The following is a 6,533-nucleotide window of genomic DNA, read 5'->3' as shown; positions in this document are numbered from 1 at the left end:
CAAAGACTTTCTGCGGATATGGTTCTGTTACAGTGGTCCTGGTAAGTTGATGAAATTTTATTTTACTATATGTTTACAATGCATGTTGGTTTGTCATGTTGTGCGCTGTTTATAAAGGGATTATGAATGCTTTTTTAGTTCCGTTAAAGTAATTATAAAGAGGGTGGAACACTTGAATACTGGGTACTCTGAGGATATGTTGACATTCTCATTCTGCCTTATAATTACTGCCTTATGCAATAAGATATTTTCACACACTTTTCCATCCAGAACTTCCAACCAGATTAATTGCCTTTTCCTCAGTTCCTTTTTTAGCACATGTAAGATGAATAGTGTAGAAAACCCAGCAGACATGATTGCCACACTTACATGTTCTAACAGAAAAAAAGGGTAACATTTGGAGAAGCCCATTAATTTTGCTCTCCTGTCACAAAAGGTAGATTGTTTTGTTAAAATAAAAGATGACAGATCACAGAGCATTGCCGGGCTCTTCAATTGAGTGAAGTCTGTGGCCTCTTGGATCAAATGTACATATTTTAAGCATGACAGAAGCTTTCAGTTTAGATCTCGGATTTGATAAGTCTGCTGAAATCGACTTTACAGTAGGCAAGAATTCACACCAGAGCTTATGTGTTTAGTGCAGCAGGCTAATCTTCAGTGTTTATTGTGCTTTACCTAGGTCAGCATATATTTACTCAAACTTCTTGTCTTTTAAGGAAAATCCTACAATGTAAGCAGATTATTGGAAAAATTTGAATATGACATGTGAATTATGACAGCCTGTCAACTAAGGAAAACAGAAATGCCACTCTTTGCAAATACATAAATGTCTGCTTGTTTGTATTCTTTGTTTAAAGGCTTTGCATCTGTGAAATGTTCCCGATTCTCCTAAATTAATTGCAGCATGATTACCACAGAGCAACACTATTATTAGCAACAATTTAATTGTGTGTAATTTTTGGCCTCATGGAAGTAACATTTCTCATTATTTTTCTGCCTCATGTTAATTTTAGAAAGCTAGAAAGTCATGAAAACAAATGCGGTTGAATAAAATATACACTATACTCTTTTATTCCACATGAAACTTTATCATAATATACATACCCTTGAAATGCGGTGCACACCAAAAGCACAGGGATTAAACTAAATATACTCCTAAATATTATATTTTTTATAAAGTCAATTTTGCTCCGTCTTTATGAGTCGATTACACAAATCGATATTGCTGAGGCCCTTTATTTTGAAGGAGCAAAAGTATTGGGACAATTGGCTGACGGTGTTTCTTGTTGGTCAGGTGTTTGTTGTTGGGTAATTAAGGTCATAAATGAGCCATGAACATCCTGTCAAGCTATTTCGCAATTGACGTCAGTGTCTGGAGTTCGTAGTCAAACATCAAAATGAAAACCAAAGAACCTTTAATTACAGAAAAGCAGGCAAATGTGATCTTTGCTGAACATGAATATCCCAATATGGATTGTATGTTCACTGGGTAGGTTTTTGTTCTAATCTACAATTGTATGGTACAGTATGCATGTAATTAACCAAACATTAATCATATTATCTTATACTTATCATTCATATCAATCTCACGACAGATGAAAAATAATTGATTGTAAGACTTGCCTTTGCTGCCCAATGCTTTTGGAAGAAACTGTACTTCCAGACTTCCTGAGGGACTGGATACGAAGCTTCCAGTTTGTTGGTGTGGGCATGAATGTGCCTGCAGGTCTGACAATATAAGTTCAATTCATAGCCATGTGTCTGAATGCGCTATGATTTGATGTCGGCTGTTTGTTCCAGTCTATTGCAGCAGATTTTTAATTATAAGGAGTACACAGCATTATTTCATTCTGAGAAATAAACAAAGATCATTCTAAAAAATGAATGCATCGCAGGGCAGGGCGAGCAGCAAACACTATATGTCTCAAATTTCAAATCTTCTGATTAGACTCCTCAAAAACATCTGTATTGAAAGGGGGAAAGACAATCCTACATTTCTCCCTTGATATACTGTAACTGCAGCTCTGGTGGTTGACTGCTGACTTTATTACTAATAGATCTGGTAAAAGATGCGTTTGCTGCCTCTAGAAGAGTAAAGGACACTGTTATTTCTTGTAATCCGCATGTAGTTTTCACACTGTCAGTAAGAAATGGCAAAAAAAAACATTTTCAAGTCTAGGCACCAATGTCCCACACACATCCTGTGAATGTTACGCAGCAATTAAAAGGTTTTATACAAACATATCTTGGTCAGTAGCTGGCTTTTTCAATGTTCCAGGTTTTGTTTCAGTGTCACTCTGGGCTGCTTTTTTGTTGTTTATAATGCTTTCTTAACTGTCTGGTTTATTTTTAGCTGAGGTCTTTTCAATCCCATGTCTGTCAAGCTGATAGAATCACAGCAGGTCAGTCTGGTGCGACAGAGAGGTCTTTACCAGGAGGGTTTTCGCTGACAGTACATCCTGTCCAGACCACAAGCGCAATGGGAACATGAGATCAGAGACAGGAATTTCTGCTTTTGGAGCTCAGTAGGAAGCCTCTGAGTTGTTCAACAAGTCTGCAACACATGGGCTCTGGTTCGGATTGAACATGCAGCTGAAGGAGTGACCACCTGTGTGATCTATATACTGATGAGCGCAGTAATCCATACTGTACGTACGTCAATATACTGTATTTGCATTAACAGTTAGAGACTTTGTGAAGCATAGATGATGTTGAGAAAAAAAAGCTTGGTAGCATTATTAAGGGTTGAATTCCCCCACATCAATGTATGTTTTGGATATACTTTATACTGTAAGTACAGATTCAGAAATGATGAGCCTATAAAAGAATACCCTGTAATGGTATGGTATGCCTCCACATCGGGCACAACACCTTAAAAAAGAACTTTCACTCTCCTCCTAATAGAATTTGCCATCCAAGTGAGTATTTACAGCATGCAGCTACAGTAATAAACAGCCTTAACAGCTTTCCTGGCAATTTCACAGTGTGAGAATTTTCCTTCTAGTAATAACTGTCAAATCATCCTTGTACCCACATCTGTTTCCCTGCCTCATTACAATTCAATTTCAAGAAAATACAGCATTATTTTCTGTTTTCTGTGCTATAGTTTTACAACCTGTGAGTTGTACTAGTTTTCCCAGGATCTGAATACACCAGAGCATCTGAAATGCATGACTGCTTTTCCGGACAAAGGTTTATTTTCTGCTAACCATGGGTAAATGTGGATCAGTTGTTTATAAATGTGCTCAAAATTGCATTAAAAATATAAGAACACAGGTCAAGAGTACATGCACGATCGGATCAGCTATGCATAATGGATATTTTTTTCTTTTGAGAGAAGCCATGCATTGTTAATAAAATACTCTTGATGAGCAGTGAGCATTCTCCAGCAGATGGAGACATGAGCTCTGGAAAGATTTACTGCAGCTTCTTGCAACTTAATTCAATGCACTATTCTACTCCAAGGCAATACAAATATTTTTTCATTTCCTGTATTCTTAACCAGCTGTTGTGTCTTTGTGTTTTCAGTGGACATGACGCCTGATTGAGCTTGTATTAAAAAGGGATTCAAAGCAGTAATCGACCATGCCAGTGGAGGAAAGCCTCTAGCCAGACAATCCAGAGAACTGCAGTGCATTAGTAATACTGTGCAGTATTTAATTGACATCTCCTATTTGTGCAAGAGGAGGGAAACCGATTCTCAAAATTCATTATTCTTCTGGTACATGTGTGACATGTCACTAAGCAGGGCGTTGTGTTGTAAGATGATATTTTTGCGCTTAAAAATACAATTTCCCGATCCGTTGCGTTCAAACAAATATACAGTTGTTAAAGCACCAATATCATTCTGCCGTTTCACTACGCTTTGTGAAAGCTAAAATAAATCTCGACAAAGAAGCTTCAAGGTGTTTGACGTTAATGGATGTACTATAGTAAAGGACTTCTGATTCTCACGTGAAGTGGGTGCCTGTGTGTGGGCACAGGCTTGCCAGCCAACAGATTAGCACTTGTATTGTTTTTTCAGACACAGTACTGTGTATAAAATTGATCTCCGGGACTGCTGAACTGACCGTGCTCTGTTATGGCACAGATGTGTCGAACTGCAGTTCATTCTTGCAGAGCTTTTTTTACAATCCAGTCTAGGCCTAACCCTAAGTCCAAATAAACAGAATTGAAATCAAAGACCCTTATGATAAGCAACCAGCCTGTAATGTTCCCTCCATGCCTGGAAATTAAATTTGACCTTTTATGATCAGGTACTCCAGTCCAAGCCACCACCACCACTTCCCTTCCTGCTTGATGTTCCTTGGAGGTCTTCTGTCCAAATACAAGTCAGACCCAATCCCATCGAGCTCCTAAGATTTTATGAGCTCAGAATCCTTCCAAGGTGGTATGACCGCAGGCACCACAAGCTAAACAAAACGTTCAGCCAGTCAAGGAGTTATTTTAGGGTCAGTAGTCCTCTCCTGGGAGGGAGGAAAGCCATTTAGCCAAGTGCTCACAGCTTACCCAGAGGAGCATTTTGGCAGACGGTAAAGTTAAGGAAGTTAGACATTTGGTAACTAGTTGTATAAACAGTAGAGTTGCGTGATTCTTGGGTATTTAATAGGAAGAAAGAAAGATGTTTTATTGATTCATTGAACAGAATTGACCATTTTTTTTATTGAATCAATGCTGACTGAGTTAAAGAGGTTGTGATAATGCTAGTACCCATTAAATTCATGTAGAATTGAAAGAGTTATCTTATTTTTGCTAATAACTCGGATCTGATTATCAAGCCTTCATTTAAATGTTTTAAGACCGTTCGATTCATTTTTACTTGTAACACTCTTTTAATTGTAACTTCAAGTTATCTATATTTCTGCTGTACAAAGCTACTTTTTAGGGGGCAAATATGCACTTTGCTTTTAAAATAATAATTTCCTTTATCCATGTTGGTAGAAATATGTCCTCTTTTTATTATTACACATTACTACACAATGAGTAATGAACATCTTGGCTTTATAAGACTTCAGATTCTTTCTCCTGTGGGTGGATAACACGAATTCTCAAAATATCAGCAAACAAAGTTTTTCTGTCGTAAAAACAAAGTTTTTTGCTACACATTGATGCAATAAAAATCATGTATCCTGACTATTATAAAATAAGTAATATTTATGCCTTTTGATGACTCAAAAAACTCTTGGTATTTTATTGAAGGTAATGACAATGACCTTGACAAGCAATGACAAGAATGACTGCAATCACAAATTATATATACTGTATATTAGATGCTTATGCATTTTTGTATGAGGCTCCCTAATGAGTTGCTTTCATCAGACAGACACAAATAAGTTGTAACATAAAATGCAACTAATGGGGATGTTTTGTGTTCAACTGATGATAGATTTTAGTTTAGACCTAAGTCAGATCTAATTGTAAAACCTAAGAAATGTCTGTTTAGATACTTACATTAGTTACTTCTTGAATTCTTTGGACTGAAAGTACAAGCCTTCTTTGGCATTTTTCTTTGGCATTTTTCTTAACTTTAATCATTTTTTATTTTAATTGAGAGGCAATCCCCTTTTGCACACTCTGTGTTTAAGAGCTAAACCAGATGGATCCTAGTATCAGGTCAATCCAGGGATCAGTCTGTTAACTGAGAGCCTGGCTGGAGCGAAAAACCACAGGTGTGTGGGACTGTGGGACTCCCAGATCAGGAACATGTCCCCCACGCTGTGAAGTGAGACATGTATGTCCCAGCATGTATTAGAGCACTGGCTGTGTTGTAGAGTGTGAGAATAGATATGGGCAATTGATATTGGGATGATTGGTTTGCATCTTGCTATTCTTTTCATACGTGACTTTGCCCCTCTTCCTGGGTCTCAGTCTTTGTTCTTGGGCTGGGATTAGCACATCAGGCCTCTCCTGCCTCCCAGTGACAACAGCAGCTCCTGTGGGCTCCAAGGGGCAGGGCTCCATCTTGACTGCCTTCCACGGCTTCACTGCCCTGCACTGCAGACACTGGCCCTTGCCATTGATCCACTGGGAGAAGGCGAACATGCCCAGATCTGGTTTTGCAATTGGATTATACTGTACCTGGTTTTGCAAAGGGCTGTCCTTCATGAACCTTCCTAAAAAAGAAAAAAACATTTAAAGCTGGGTGTCTGGTTTCTATGCCAAACGAAAGGAGAAAGATTTGTGAAAATGCTTATTTTGTCCATGACAAATGATTGTCATTAAAAGTTATCATTGGCATTCTTTATTTTGGTTAATTGCCTGAAATACCTAAATAGGAGTAGCTGTAATTAAGGTCTACAGTTATAGTGTGTTAGGTATTTATCCTTAAATGTATACTTTTATGCATATTTTGCTGTTTCATTGTAAGTATGCTAAAGAAAGGCTGAATTGGAATGTGGAACACAATGGCTGATAAACAGTTATTAGCAGTTAACAAGCCACTGCACGCAAGTAACCAGTTCAGCTAGGTAACAGAAAAGAAGGGTGTGGTTGTGGGTCAGAAGGTGTGTACAGGTCAGTTTCGGGAGATAAAG

This window comes from Lepisosteus oculatus, chromosome 6 (genome assembly GCF_040954835.1).
Source record: "Lepisosteus oculatus isolate fLepOcu1 chromosome 6, fLepOcu1.hap2, whole genome shotgun sequence".
Lineage (NCBI taxonomy): Eukaryota > Metazoa > Chordata > Actinopteri > Semionotiformes > Lepisosteidae > Lepisosteus > Lepisosteus oculatus.
Note: the sequence above shows the minus strand (reverse complement) of the source record.